Genomic DNA, 16,707 nt, shown 5'->3' with positions numbered 1-16,707 from the left:
ATCCAGAGTTTTGTAAACAATTTTAAGGAGTTTAGATTTTATTCTAACTGTAAAGGAAAGCCAGTGGAGAATTTAAGCTGGGCATTGATATGATCTGACATATTTTAAGAAGATTGCTCTGGCTGTTACATGAAGCATGGCGTATAAGTTTTCAAGAGTGGAAATGAGTTAGATGGTGGCAGATAATGATGATTTACACAGTCAAGGCCCACTGATCCAAACTGGGGTTGCAGGGGGGTGCTGATGTGGTGAGAAAATTCTTCATGGGGAAGAGATGGTTTGAGCTGAGTCTTAAAGGGGTGGGTCTTTAGGGTAAGTTGCAAAAAGGAGGTGACATTTAAGGTCAACTTCACCAGCTTTCTGAAGGAAGGAGTAATCTTATAGCTCTTTTCAAAATCACTTCACTAAAACATAGAGCCAAAGCAGTTTTTAATTTAGTGCCTTTTATAGGACAGAATATAGTTCAGGAGTAACCAAGGACATTCATAGGTGAAAAGTACTTAAATCAGAGAGACAGTGTAGTTAGCGAAAGGAGACCAACCATTTCTTTTTTTATGGCAGAGAACGTTAACTGAATACCTCAGAGGCTGAAGCAAAGAAAAAAGAGAACACTGGCCTTTCTTCTCAATTGGGCTCTGAATCCAATCTGGAGCCGCTGTGCACCATTATGAACTTGGAGGGTTCAGGGGAAGTTGAATTTGGATGGCATTGGAGGCTTGTTTTTCAGAACCCGCTCTTTGATATTCCTTTATTTGTTAACAACAAGAACAAAAAAGTAAAACCTACATCTGCAATCACAATGATGATACCATGGACTAAATCACAGACTGGAGTCCAAACAGCTGGACAGACTGCTTCACCGACCACCTGACAGATTTCTTCTAGATTCTACATTCTGACAGTCAGCCATGTCGCTTCTTTTCCTCCCTCACTGTCACTGCCTCAGGTTTATTCTTTTGAAATAGTTTCCTAACTGTTCTCCTTGTCTCCAGACACTCACTCTGTACACAGGTCAAGGAACAAAATGATGACTTGTTAAGTAAAAGCAGCCTATCGATGTATTTCATTTTTCTTTTTTGTCCAAAAAGCTTTTTGGATTAAGACGTCAAAATTGAAAAATAAGATGATTTTACATAAAAATACACATTTCCAGTTTCTCTTGAAAATTTGAAAGATCTGACCGCATTGGTCCACAATGAGCAACAGCTGCTGAAGCTGAATAACGGTCATTCATTTTAGCTTGGGCATCAGATTTCTCTTCAGTATGTCATAATTTCTCCTCCTTGCGATTGTTTTACACTCTTCTTTTATGTTACCTGCCTGAACCTTGGAAGTATTTGGATTCGAAGGCATTACCTTACAGACTTATTTTTCTAAAATACAAGTCTGATCACGGCACCTACTTGTTTCAAAAACCTTCATCAGCCTGTTTGTCTGATGGATTAAGTTCAAACTCTTAGCCCTAGTATAATAAAAAGGGCTTTCAATCTCCATCTCTCTCTGGATGTCTTTCCTAACGTTTGCCCTTCCCAGAAGCCGTGCTGAAAGTTTGTGCCATGTTGTCTACCTGTGTCTTCTGCCCCAGCAAATTCCCTCCTTTCAGTTGGAATGCCGTTTCTTGTCTTATCCACCTGGTGAACATTTACTCTTAGCTTCAGTTCAAACATAAATCTTCTAACTTCTGCTTTCTCATTACCTGCTTCTTCTCCACTTCCTTAGCACCTTAGATCACCCTCTACTATGCCTGTTATCAGTATTATCCAGTCAATTCTACCTCCTTTTCCAGATTGCACAACTCTTAGAGTTCTGAACTTTGGGGTCCTAGTGTAGGATAGGTGAGTGGTGTTCAGTGAATGAATGCGTCAAGTTAGAAGTTTGATTTTCCATTTTCTTACCTATAAATTGGAATAGTAATATCTACTGTTTTCATATCAGAGGATTTTTGTGGGAGTCATAGGATATAATGTCCTTTATAAAAGAACTTGGAAACTGCAAAGTGTCATGTGAATGAATGGAATTAGTATAGAAAATGATACTTTCTTAACTTGCTTGAAATGGCTTAAATGTGTGATTTCTGCAGAGAAAAGTGACCTGGAAGGCAGGCGACCTGGGTTACAGTTCTAATTTCCTTGCCAAGAGCTGGATGAGGCAAAGGAAGTCCTTTTGCCGTTCTAGACCTGAGTTTTCAGAGCTGAGCTTTGGAAATTTTAAGGTGTTTGTTCTTTCTTCTATGATTTTTTTCTTCAGTCTTCCCAGGAGTAAGACATCTTTCTCATTCTTAAAGACTTCCGTTCTTCCACATTTGGTATGGTATATTGACCATAATAAAATAATGAATATGCAGTAATTAGTTTTTTCATTAAATATACAAATCAGTGACAATAGCTATTGTGTGGAGCTGATTACTAACACTTTCCTAACCTGGAATTGTTTTCATTATTTAATCAGCATTAACAAAAGAAAGCTTCAGAGCTCAGAATTTGAAGATCTCAGCAGCTGTGTTGTGATTTCTCATTCAGTCTCATCTAATCTTTTGCTCTATACTCACAAGGCAACTCTATCCCCATATTACTCTAAGGTCACCAGTGTGATTGACGGCATTTGGGGACAGGAGCTGGGAGCAGAGGAGTGTAGAAGAAATAAGGAATGTACTTGGAAGGAAAAAAAAGCTTCATCTTTTCCCTATTTTCTAAACTGCAGCTTACAAAGTTGATTCACTGACTGCCGGTTTAAAATGGTGTCTGCTGACTGCCCCTGGTACAGCTTCTCTGTGATGTGCAGTAGAATACCTATGAAGGCTTACAAGAACACGTAAACTCAAAACACAGCCGTAAACTTGGACTGACAATCAACTAGAGACTGAATCTAGGAGGATTTTTCTGCCAGCTTTAAAAGGTCAGCGAAACTGGAGAGAAGAGTATGTTCCATTGGCTTGGGTGTGTTTTGGGAAGTTCTTCCATAGGAAAGAGGTCAGAAGGACCATTATCCTTCTTTTGATACGTATCCTCAGGATTGCATAACTTTAACTCTAGTGAAAATTCATGTCCACCCAGAACCTCAAAATATAACCTTATTTGGAAAGAGGGTCTCTGCAGGTATAATTAAGGTAAGGATTGAGATGAGATGATACTGGATTCAGGTAAGTTCTCAATCCAGTTAGAGTGTTCTTATGAGGGACAGAAAAAGAAGCAGAGAGAAAGGATGGCCATGTGAAGACTGAGACAGATTGGAGTGATGTGGACTCAAGGCAAGAAGGCGAGGAGCCACTTGAAGCTGGAGAGGCAAGGAAGGTTTCTCCTTGAGAGCCCTCAGAGGAAGCACGGCCCTGATGACATCTTGATTTTGGACTTCTGATGTCCACAACTGTAAGAGAATAAACGTCTGTTGCTTTAAGCCACAAGTTTGTGGTAATTCGTTACAACAGACCTAGGAAACTAATACAATGGGAAACTCAAGTTTATACCAGGGGTTGAAAATTCAAACACTTAAGGTAACAAAAATGAATAGGTTGATCAGGGAGGAGACTCAGGCAAACCGGAGAAGACATGCCTTATGTAAAGACAGCAAATTGCTGTCTTGCAAGAACATAGACTTAGATTTGCCAAATCTTTCCATAGTTCAAGGGAAGCTAGAAATTTGGATTTTATTTGTATGATCTTATTTATTTATTTTTAAATATTGCATCAATTTTATTTTAAAAATGGTGCTATTTCAAACATGTCTGAGTCAGATTCCTCCTGTGGGCAGTCAGCTTGCCACCTCCTGTCTGTCCTTTGTAGCCGTTCTTATCCTCTGTGGCTCTTCCATTTCATCAGCCAAGTTCTGGTCTCTCTTGCCTCCCGTTATCTATTTTAATACTTCATATGTGACCATTCTCGAAAGACAATTGGACAGGGCCTGCAGGGCAGGAGGAGGGCCTTAATGGCAGTAATGCACACCAGCTTGAAGTGGAAAAATATAATCTCTGTACCTTTGGTTGGGGAGAGAAATATAGGAAGACCCTGGTAGCAATACCTATGGAGGACTCATGGTTATTTTCATATTCAACAACTCTTCATGTCATCAGAAAAACAGAGATAAATTGGATATAATTTTATTTCAATCTACTAGAGTTAATAAAGCTTGCTAGAATGTGGAACATATCTTTGAGTTGTGCACATTCAATTGGTGGGTAGTTATACCTTGGAAAAGAGAAATTGACCAGAAGGAAGTAGGGTCAAGGAACATTCATCCTTGAGGTCTTCTGGCAAACACTTGGCTTACATATATCTTTTACTAAAGGATGAAAAGGTCCACAAAATATGAATACTATGAGCTCTAACAACGGCAACAATCACAGTGCAGGAACTTTGAACAACGATTATCTAAGATTATTGTGAAAACTCTGAGGAAGAGCAAATCCTTGACAAAGACCTGCTACAGAAAATGGATTTGCCTTTTTTAGGAAATTATTTGGCATCCTTAGGTGAGAAGCAAGAAATAATAGCCTCTTAAAAATAGAATAAATGTCATAAAGAAAGATCAATAGAATGACATGTAAAAGGGTCTGGATAAGATAAGGAAAAATTTCTAGGAAACTAAAAGTTCTACGGCAGAATTACACTTAGCGTTAAGAAGCAGTAAAAAACATAATTGAGATTACAGAAAATTGGTGGTATAAGAGATAAATTTTAGAGCTTCTGGAGCACTGAATGCCAAGGTGTCTTTTGTTAGAATTGCATCTGCAAATTTCTAGGTGGAAAAAAATATTGTACATCATATTCATCAAGGTTCTCCATGGAAACAGAACTGATAGGATGTTTTGATATATACATATAAAATTTATTATAAAGATTTGGTTCACATGATTATAGATGTTGAGAAGTCCCACAACCTGCTGATTGCAAGCTGGAGATGCAGGAGAATCTATAGGACTGGAAGGTCGATGATGTAAATCCCAGTCGAGGACAGGAGAATACCCATATCCCAGTTCAAGGAGTCATGCAGAGAGACCCAATTCCCCCTTCCTCTGCTTTTTTTGTTCTATTCAGGCCCTCAACAGACTAGATGCTGACCACAAACACTTGGGAGGGCCATCTTTATTTAGTTTACTCATTCAAATACTAATCCCATTCAGAAATGTCCTTACAGACACAGCAGGAGATAATGTCTAATCTGAGCCCTCTGTGGCCCAGTCAAATTGGCACAAAATTAACCATCACAAGCCCACCCCATGTCAACTTGGAACTCATATGCATCTCCTTAAACCATACTTTATTTCCAAACAAAGACAGTAGCAAGGTTATAATTTTGCCTAATATGAAACAACTATCCTGAGTACAACCAAAATGCACTAATCCCTTCTCCAGAAGAGGAGGTAAAGTCCTTGAGTGAGGTTTACTCTTCCCTTGATATCACGTGTCAAATACTATCATGTAAAATTAAAAAAAAACTTAAATACTATAATATAAAATCAATAAATCTTATGTTACATGATAAGGGAATAAGAAAGGAAAGAAAGCATTTATAAATTTATATATATAGTACACATATTCAGCAAGTAGGTTTGTATATGCACACATACACACACACAAACATATTCATCACAAAATAAGGAGGAAATACTCATGACAATTACAGTTCTAGTTTCTGTAACCAGTCACATGATCAGAGCTGGTATTTATAAATATCTTCTTCTACTACCCGTTCTGTATTTCTTTTCTTTCCTTCTTCTTCTTTTTTTTGGTGAGGAAATTGGCCCTCAGCTAACACCTCTTGCCAATCTTCCTCATTCTTTTTTGCTTGAGAAAGAGTGACTGTGCGCTAACATGTGCGCCCACCTTCCTCCACTTTGTATGTGGAATGCTGCCACAGCATGACTTGATGAGTAGTGTAGGTCCACTCCCAGGATCCGAACCTGTGAACCCCAGGCCACTGAAGTGGAGCACTGCAAACCTAACCACTGTGCCGGGCCCCACTCTGTATTTCTTTTGCCTTCAGCAATCACCTCAGCCAGTTTTGGTCTTTGCCTGGTAGGGCAACTCAAATCTTCATTTCAGGAGGGTTTGGGCCATTATTAGTCCTGCCTGATTTGGTTTGTTATAGTTCTCCATTGAACTTAACCAAAGAGCATGATAATACTAAGAGACACCCTAAGGGATTTCCTGTGTTCCAGCCATATTCTTCCCTACCTCCACTGTGGAGTAGCAGTCCAGTTTTCTCTTGGTAGTCAGGATCAATCATCCCAGCCAGCACAGTAACATTTTTATTCTTTGCCTTTTGATTCAGTCACGAGGAGCCCAAAGAGGCTGAGTGGCAGTCTTAACTTCCATTTTAGTGAAATCACTGTTGTGTCTCCTAGTGGAGGCATTCCTCCCTCTGGAACTAAGACCTCTAGGCCAGCAGAGCATAAGGTTGTGGGAACAGTAAGCAAAAATTTTGCTAGTGAGCCACTATGGTTAATAGTGAGTGATAACACTCTCATTGCCACCCTTTGATTCCTGGAACCATGAATCTTGGCTATGGAAGAAATATCACCATATACTGAATGCTAATTCAGAGCATATACAACCTTCTGGAAAATTTGGCTCCAACCCTGTATGATATCTCCACCTACCTGGCATTGCAACTGAGTCTTCAAAAGGCCATTTCATTGTTCTGTTAAGCAAGCTACTTCAGGATGGTGGGGAACACTGAATTCTGAGCATAGGCCTGTTACCGCATTTCTTTTGCTATGATGTGAATTCCTTGGTCAGAAGCAGTGCTGTGTGGAACAAGAGGCCAATGCATAAGGCATTCTGTAAGTCCATGAATGGTGGTTTTGGCAGAAGCATTGTTTGCAGAGAAGGCAAATCTACATCCAGAATAAGTGTCTATTCCAGTAAGAAGAAAATGTTGCCCCTTCTATGATGGAATCAGTCCAATGTGATCAACCTGCCACCAGGTAGCTGGGTGATCACCCTGGGGAATTGTGCCATACTGGGGACTCGGTGTTGGTCTCTGCTTCTGGCAGACAGTGGCAGTAGCCAGGTTGGCCTTGGTGAGTGGAAGTCCGTGAAGCTGAGCCCATGCGTATTCTCCATCCCTGCCACCATGACCACTTTGTTCACGAGTCCATTGGGTGATGACAAGGATAACTGAGAAAAGAAGCTGACTGGTATCCACAGAATGGGTCATCTTATACACTCAACTATTAAAATATTTCTCTGCTGAGGTCATCATTTGGTAAGCATTCAGATGAGACACAAATATCTTTATGTATTTGCTCGTTCAGCGGGGTCTACCCACATACCTCTTCTGCACATTTCCTTGACACAAATTTTCCAATCATGTTTCTTCTAAGTCCCTAACCATCCAGCCAAACCATTTCCTTTTGATAATGCAGTGCTGCTGTGCAGTACCAACTTTAGGGTTCAGTAGGTCAGATAACACCCATTTCATGATTGGCAGCTCAGGTCACATGATAACTTGGTGGCCAGTGGTCAAGTATTCAGTCTCTAGTAAAGCCCAGTAGTAGGCCAAGAGCTTTTTCTCAAAAGAATAACAGTTATTTGTGGAAGACGACAGGGCTTTGCTCCAAAATCCTAATGCCTATGTCGTGATTCACTATAGGGGCCTGTCAAAGGCTCCAAACTGCATCCCTATCTGTCACTGACACTTGAAGCACCATTGGATCTGCTGGATCACATGGCCCAAGTGGCAGAACAGCCTGCACAGCACACTGGAGGTATTGCAGAGCCTTTTCTTGTTCTAGACCCCACTCAAAACTAGCAGATTTTCAAGCGACTCAGTAAGTGCGCCAGAGTAACACACTCAAATGAGAGGTATGTTGTCTCCAAAAATCCAAAGAGGCCTACTAGGCATTATGCCTCTTTCTCGGTTGTAGGAAGGACTAGACACAACAATTTATCCTTCACCTTAGAAGGGATATCTTGACAAGCCCTACGTCACTATACCCCTACCAATTTCACTGAAGTAGAAGGCCTCTGAATTCCTGTCAGATTTATTTCCCATGCAAATGTCTTACCTATAATTTTTGAGTAATTGCTACTTCTTGTTCACTAGGACCAATCAGCATAATGTCATCAATGTAATATTAGGACCAATGTGACATTTTGTGGAAGGGAAAGGTGACCAAGATCCCTGTGAACTAAATTACGACATAAGGCTGGTAAGTTGATATACACCTGAGGTGGACAGTGAAGGTATGTTGCTGGCCATCCTGGCTTAAAGCAAACTGCTTCTAGGAGGTCTTGATGAAAGGAATGGAAAAAAAAAGCATTTGCCAGATCAAGAGCTGCATATCAGGTACTAGGGAATGTGTTCATTTGCTCAGGCAATGAAACAACTTCTAGTAGAGTAGCTGCAATAGGAGTTACCACCTGGTTAAGCTTATGATAATCCTCTGTCCTTCTCTAACATCCTTCTGTCTTCTCCACAGGTCAGATAGGTGAGTTGAACGGGGATGTGATAGAAATCACCACCCCTCCATCCTTTAAGTTCTTGATGGTGGCACTCATCTCTGCAATCCCTCCAAGAATGCAGTATTTTGGTTTACTATTTTCTAGCTAAAGGCAGTTCTACTAGCCTCCACTTGGCCTTTCCCACCATAATAACCCTTACTGTATAGGTCAGGGAACCAATGTAAGAATTCTGCCAGCTGCTGAGTATATCTATCCCAATTATGCATTCAGAATTGGGTAAATAACCACAGGATGGTGTCAGGGACCAACTGGGCCCACTATGAGATGGACCCAAGCTAAAATTACATTCATCGCTTGACCTCCATAAACCCCTCCTCTGACTGGTGGATCACAGTGATGCTTTGGGTCTCTGCAATCAGTGTCAGTTCAGTCAGTGTCCAATAGTCCACAAAGGTCTGATTATTTTCTTTTCCTCAACGCAGAGATACCCTGGTGAAAGACTGCAGCTCTCTTTGGGGAGGGCTGGGAAGGAGATTAACAGTATAAAATTTCAGTAGTGTACTGAGGTCCTGCAGATTTTTTAAGTGGAAAAACATATTGTGCACCTAGAATTATGTGCCCCTCCAGGTAGTCAAAAAGTCATTCTCTGATAAACTGAGACCCATACAACTTACTTCCTGTCTACCAATTGTGTGTGGGGGAGGAAGGATTTCACATGATATGAAGACATGTTCTATACTACCAAGAACTGACTACAAACAAAGATGCCAAGAGTGGAAAAGGCAGTGCTTGAACAATCTGATGGATCTCCCCTTACTCAGACTGGAGCCTACATTCAAGAATCCAGTCTGGCTTTTCTGATCCGCCATCTGCGGTTGCACCGCTGCCAAGATGCAGATTTTCATGAAAACCCTTACGGGGAAGACCATTACTCTCGAGGTTGAACCCTAGGATACAATAGAAAATATAAAGGCCAAGATCCAGGATAGGGAAGGAATTCCTCCTGATCAGCAAAGACTGATCTTTGCTGGCAAGCAAATGGAAGATGGACATGCTTTGTCTGACTACAACAATCAAAAGGAATCCACTCTTCATCTTGTGTTGAGACTTCGTGGTGGTGCTAAGGAAAGAAAGAAGAAGTCTTACACCACTCCCAAGAAGAATAAGCATAAGAGAAAGAAGGTTAAGCTGGCTGTCCTGAAGTACTATAAGGTGGATGAGAATGGCAAAATCAGTTGCCTTCGTCGGGAGTGCCCTTCAGATGAATGTGGTGCTGGAGTTTTTATGGCTAGCCATTTTGACAGACATTATTGTGGCAAATGTTGTCTGACCTATTGTTTCAACAAACCAGAAGACAAGTAATGGTACATGGATTAATAAAAGACATGAACTAACAACAACAAAAAAAGAATCCAGTCTGCTGTAGAGTTTCATTACCATGGACACGGTTTGTCCTTGACGTTATACCCTCATTCGTTCTCTTCCTCCAACTTTCCAGGGCTTGTGGTTCCAGAATCCTTTATTCTGCCATTCAAGTGGAATCTATGTCCATGATTGATACCTATTTTAAACATTAATCCTTACTATTCTGTTCAAGGACTTGGTAATTATTACTAAAATACTGAAAAGTTTAAAACACCTCTGAGAGGATTAATAAACAACAAAAAAATTCATTTTGTCTCTCTAAAAGTAGGGCTGCAAAGAGTAACATATGACCATTTTCAATATCACCGAACCAGAATAGTGATTTTCTGCATCTTTAAAATTTATATGAAGATCCTGAGTTTTTGGAAAGAAATATACCACCCACTGACAGATATTATCTGTCATTAAGTCGTTCTTTATTTTATCTTCCATCTAGGAACCATGAACATGTCTGAGTTCTTTATGCTTAAAATCATCATGTATGTCAATATTTCAAGCACCTTAAAAAATAGAAAAAGTGGAGGACACAAATAAAAGTAGTTATTTCTGTTTATCATTAGTTATATATCTGATTATCATTATTCCATTTCATCTTATCTTTTGAGGAAGATTAGCCCTGAGCAAACATCTTCTGCCAATCCTGCTCCTTTTGCTGAGGAAGACTAGCCCTGAGCTCACATCCGTGCCCATCTGCCTGTATTTTATATGTGGGACGTCTGCCACAGCATGGCTTGCCAAGTGATGTGTAAGTCTGCACACTGGATCCGAACCAGTGAACTCTGGGAAAGTGGAATGTGCAAACTTGACCACTGTGCCACCAGGCTGGCTCCTGATTATCATTATTTTTAAAAAGTCATGTCGTGTATTTTATTCTTTCTTTGTACTTTTAAAATTTTCAAATGTCCTACAGAATGAAATTTTCTCTGTTAAAATGAAAATAAAGTAGATAGTATTAAAAACAACTATGTTTAATTTTAATATATCATAACATAATAATTAAAAACATGCACATCATTCAAATCAGAAGAAAATACCCCAAAATATTAACAGTAGTTATATCTGGATAGTAAAACAGGGCTGGTTTTGTTTTTTCTTTCTTCATGTGTTATAAAGAACTTACTGTTTTTAATTATGAAAAAATTTTAAATTTTAAATATAAGGAGTGCATTCAATAAGAGTTTTATGATAATCTATTGTGTGACAGGATTGCTGTGATTATACACATGAATGAGGCGTGGAACTTATTCCAGGAATTCCCATTCTCATGAGCTATTGTTTTTTAGATTGGCCACATAAAAAGTGAAGAGGGAAAAATCACCTCACATTGATGAAGAACATCTTTTTGATGGGCTCTTTGGTCAATCTGAATTGGCTTGGAATAATATTTGGTCTGTTAAACACATCCTGGCAGGAAGAATGGTGGAGTTCAAAAAAGCATGATCTGTAGAGTCAGACTCATTTGTATTTTAATTACTCCAGGTTTTCCGCATAAAATCAGGCATTTAATTTTCTGGGTCCGCATTTCCCCATTTTTCAAATGTGGAGGCTAATATTCAACTGGCTAAGTCATTGTGAATCAAGTAAAGGATGACAAAGTGTCTATCATAATGACAATGTAGGGGTCTCTGACATTCAGAAATTTCCTCTCTCTTTGTCTTTAGCTGCAAGGTTAAAAATTTACATTAAAAGTGATTGTTCCTCAGTTCGATGCAGCACTTAAAGTTTGCAAACCAATCTCACACATTCTATCCTTATTTCTCACAACATTCCTCAGGCATTAGGAGCATGTCAGGAGGTTTGATGGGAACAAATGACAGATCACTAGGATGCAGAGTGAGCTCCCAAGAGGGGTGATCATCAGGCTTAGTCTCAGGGTTCAATGAGGCATGTTGAACTTAGCTCAGAGCAAGTTTGGGATGGATGACCAAGGGTCCACCAGGAGGTGGTGGAGGAGGAAGGGGCAGGGAAGAGTAGCTTGCCTTTCCCAAAAGTAGGAGAAAGGACCTCACATTTGCTGAACGCCTTCTCTGCTAGCTTTTCTGTGTTGAGAAATTTACTTGTGCTACTTTATTTAATCCTCAAAATCACCCTGAGATCTGGGCAATACTTCCATTAACAACTGAGGAAACAAAGACCTAGAGGGGTGACAAATTCAGGATAACCCTGTGGGAAATGAAGGGCCAAGGTTTGAACTGAAGGATATCTGACTCCACCTCATATTACGCGCCTTCCCAGAAGTAGAATGGCATCTTGTTGCCTTTGGGATTGAAATTGTCAAGTGACTGGATTTGTAGGATCAGGATTTAGGCTCTAGAGAAAACTTGACACAGCTAAGTGGTATTTCTGGGTTCAATCTGGGATGGGCTTTGGGTCTATTCACTGTGACTGATCCCAAATCCTACAAATTGAAAGTGCACAAAAGGGCCGCTGAGAAAGTCTTCAGCCTGGTGGCTCCCAGTAACTCACCATAGACACATTCATCATTGTGTTAGCAGCTGCCAGACAGAGCATGGACTCTACCTGCTGGGAAGATCCCCCTCCAAGGTTCAGAGCTGCTTCAGAATGTAGACTGGAGAACTGTCAACACCTACAGCTTGGAAGGGCTGGGACGAGAAGAACTGTAATTAAGTCGATGGAGCAGAAATTGTTTCCGTTTTCCTGAGGAGAAAATTGAGACTCGCAAAGGCTCTGAAGACCCAACTTGTGAGGCAAAGCCAAGCAGACCTGGTCTTTCTCTGAATTTTGATAGCTATTATCTTTTTTTACTTCTCCATGCTTTTACTGTTGATGATTCAGACCAACAGGCAAAATGAGTGTGGATGCTTTTTCGTTCAATAAATGTTAAGTGAGTTTATTGCCAGGTATTCTTCTAGGCTCTGAAGATTCAGCAGTAAATATGGCTGACAAAAATCCTGCCCCTATGGGGGCTGGCCCCGTGGCCAAGTGGTTAAGTCCGCGCGCTCCGCTGCAGGCGGCCCAGTGTTTCGTTGGTTCGAATCCTGGGTGCGGACATGGCACTGCTCATCAAACCACGCTGAGGCAGCGTCCCACATGGCACAACTAGAAGGACCCACAACGAAGAATATACAACTATGTACTGGGAGGCTTTGGGGAGAAAAAGGAAAAAAAAATAAAATCTTTAAAAAAAAAAATCCTGCCCCTATGGAGCTTACATTCTAAGAGAGGAAGACAAAATAAATGAAATACATTATAATATGATATAGTATGATAGGAAATGATAACTGCTATAGAGAAAAATAAAGAGGGAAAGGCTGAGGGAGGGGTCTTACTGGGAAGGTGACATTTGAGGAAAGACTTCACAGAGGTAAGGGAGCCAGCCATGTGGATTTCTTGGGGAGGGATGGCCAAAGGCCAGGGAACAGCCAGTTCACAGCCCTGAGATGGGAGTATGCTGGAGGTGCTGGAGAGTTTCAGGAACAGCAAGAGGCCACTGTGGTTAGAACAGTATTGAGAACAGGATGTTAAGAGGTAGCAGGGTGCCGGGTTATGTATGTTCTCTAGGTTCATGTCAAAGACTTTGGTTTTATTCTGGGTAAGATGGAGAGCCACAAGAGAGTGTTGAGCAAGAGTGATAAGATCGGATTCGCGTGTTAACAGGATTAGTCTGGCAGCTGTTCATGTATAGCTGTGTGGTGACATCTCTATTACACGTGTGGATATAGGAAGTACCCCCATCCTACTGCTTCAGGATAGGTCTGATGATATCAGGCTTGGGACTTCCGACAGTCATAAACTAGATGTGCAGAGCAGTTTAGGGGAGGAAAGGCATCAGGAATTGGGCCATTCACAACGCCTCAAGAAGAGATACTTACCTCTACCAAAAGTCTCTCATGGGAAAATCTAGTTGTATTTCCAGATGGCAGTCTCCATGTCATCTGCCACATTCCACGAAGCACACCTGGATGCTGTTGACATGAATACATCAGCTGAAAGCACTATCTGGTGGCCTTAAATTGATCCTTAAAGCAGAATCACTCAAAGTAGTGCCAGCCTTGCCAGACTCCTTGGCATGAATCTCCAAAATCACCTATATTACCATAGGATAGAACCAGGAAACTTTATCAACGCTCCGTTTTTACTTTGAAGGATCTTTGCAGGCAAAGTCTTTCAATTGTCGCTGCATTCTTCTCAAAAATGCCTTGAGATTTTTCTTGACCTATTTACAAAGAATCACAGATGTGCCTAGTTATTTTAATGTGCTTTTCATTTAACCAGGCATTTAACCAACATTTATCGAATGCCTCCAATGTTCCAGGCACCATGGCAGAGGAAAATGATAAGGAAAATTTACTTTCTGCTATTGATAAACTCACAGTCTACTAGGAGACCAAGATGACTAAATAATGGTGGCAGAACTATAATGTGTGATTTTACAGCTGTATGTCCATGATGCTACAGAAGCCCAGAAGAGAAACATTTAATTCCATCAAGAGGAGTTAGGAAAGGATTTATGGAGGAGTTTAGAAGCAGAAAGTTTTTACTTTAGGGAGAATATAAGTCTGTCATATTTAAAGATATTTTTCTCCCTCTCCATCTTTCCCTTTTTCCCTTCCCTTTCCTATCTTCCTTCCTTTAACAAATGCTTATTGCCTATATCAATAATACGTAATGCATTTGGGATTAAGTACATGGTTCTACTCTCACAAAAGTTGTAGTTGAGCACGATAGAAGAGTACCTTCAAGAAGATGCAGGAGTATGTGGTTTGGCTGGGTTTTGGTATCTATGTAGGTGAGGTTGCCAGATAAAATGTAGAACATCTAGTTGAAATGGAATTTCAGATAAACAAAGAATAATGTTTTAGTATAAGTACATTCAAATATTGCATGGAACGTACCTGTACAAAAAGTGATTAAGTCGGTGTTTTCTTTTTCCTTTTTGCTCCCTGGTAACCCCACATATAAGAAATATTAGGAAATGAGGTTAGAAATATACTCAGAGATGATAAAATTTTATAAATCATCCTAAGGAGTTGGAATATCTTACTGCCTGTAATAGAAATCCTTTGAAATACGTTATGCAAGGAAAGAAGATCAGATTTGAAATTTGTAAATATAATTCTGGCCAGAGTGGGAGAATGTATGACAGAAAGACAGAATTGGAGGCAGCAAGCCAGCTGGGCACCTGACTCAGACAGCAGTGGGTTAGAGAGATGGGATTAATACAATCTCTTGGTAAAGATTGAGAAGAGATAGAATGAAGGAGATGAGAGTGAAGAGGGACTTCAGTACCATCCGTCATCCTTCTATTTCTGGCTTGAATGATCAGGTCAATGATTCTGCCATTCTCCAGGATATTTCCAGGAGGAGGAGGTATTGAAAGACATACATTTTTGCATTCAGTTTATTGCATTTAAGCAATTTGAGACTAGGAATCTGTCCAAGCCTGGACCTCACTCTTCTGTTTTTCTTTTTTTGTGAGGAAAATTGGCCTTGAGCTAACATCTGTTGCCAACTTTCCTCTTTTTACTTGAGGGAGACGGTCGCTGAGCTAATATCGGTGCCAATCTTCCTCTGTTTTGTATGTGGGACACAGCCACAGCATGGTTTGATGAGTGGTGTGTACATCCCCATTTGGGATCCAAACCCATGAACCCCAGGTTGCTGAAGGGAAGTGTGTGAACTTAACCACTATGCCACCAGGCCGGCCCCTGGACCTCACTCTTAAACAAGAAGTCTCTCTTCCTAGATTGTCCCAAATCTCATTTAATTGTAGCAGAGAAAGAAGGAGAAGCCAGACTAAAATTATTTTTGCAGAGATAACCATTTCCTTGAGGTCTGCTAATCTCCAATTTCTTTTAGTTGTGCTTGATATAATCATCAATTCTAAGAATTCAGTGGATTCTTGACACACAGTCCAGATATTTCTGAGCACCTGTGTAAGTCTCCAAATATTCTAAATTGAATGTTCAGTCAACAAATCTCATATCTAGGCTGAGGGACTCTTTTTGGCATATCAGACCTTCAGCCAAATGGGTTCAAATTTATTCTTGTATATGATATCAACCTTGAAGGTGAAATCCTCAGACATCAAGCTTTTATTGTAACCTCTAAATGAAGGAGGAAAGTCAGAACTTGCTGAAAACAAGTCTTATTTGATCTGCTTTAATGAGTAGATAAGACACAATTGGAATTGAAAGCATCAAAAGAATGCAGATGAATGCTGCTAAAGCATGCTTTTCACCACGCCTTAAGTTTACACTTTCTTAAATATATTAATGCATTTCTCTCAAGTCTTGTTTACTAATAATTTATTTGCCAAAAAAAATCTCAGGAAAGTTACAAAAAGATACATATGTATAAAAATGGCATGCACGTGTGTATATACACACACACATTGGGCTGAGGCTTTTACATGAATTGCAGCAACTATATAAAGAAAAGAAACAGTTGTAAACAGACAGCTAGATGATTTAAAGACAGTACATTATGATGAGGTGAGGGTGATTGAGATGTTTTGTGAGAGAGTGCTATTATTAGAACAATAATATTTGAAAGGAATTGACTCATGACTTTGCAGTAAGCTAGGAGAGGAGGAGGAGTGCAGAACACTGTGTAACAATTCCAAGTAAAATGGTACATTAGCAAAGGGATTAAGATACACTAGGCATGATACCAATAGTATAATTCCACATCTGGGAAGGAGAGATAAAACTCTCATTTATTAGCAGGGAAAATGGATGGTCTGGCTGAGAGCAGAGGAAAGGTCTTATGTTATGTGTTGTTCGGAAAAGGAGAGAAGAAAGCAAAGGAATGAACATTTATGGAGCTCATACTGTGCATCATCAACTGTGCTAAGAATATACATTAGCTAGTGCACTTAGCTTATTGAAACCTCTCAACCAACCATACCATTTAAGGA

The 16,707-nt window shown here is 40.1% G+C and overlaps 1 pseudogene; it reads left to right on the top strand.

Moving 5' to 3' along the window:
* The first annotated feature begins 9,293 nt into the window (after positions 1–9,293).
* LOC124237386 (ubiquitin-40S ribosomal protein S27a-like) lies at positions 9,294–9,799 on the top strand (annotated as a pseudogene).
* The last annotated feature ends 6,908 nt before the right edge of the window (positions 9,800–16,707 follow it).

The sequence above is a fragment of the Equus quagga genome, chromosome 3, assembly GCF_021613505.1.
Source record: "Equus quagga isolate Etosha38 chromosome 3, UCLA_HA_Equagga_1.0, whole genome shotgun sequence".
Lineage (NCBI taxonomy): Eukaryota > Metazoa > Chordata > Mammalia > Perissodactyla > Equidae > Equus > Equus quagga.
The sequence above is the reverse complement of the archived record's forward strand: the minus strand, read 5'-3'. Positions and strand labels throughout refer to the sequence as shown.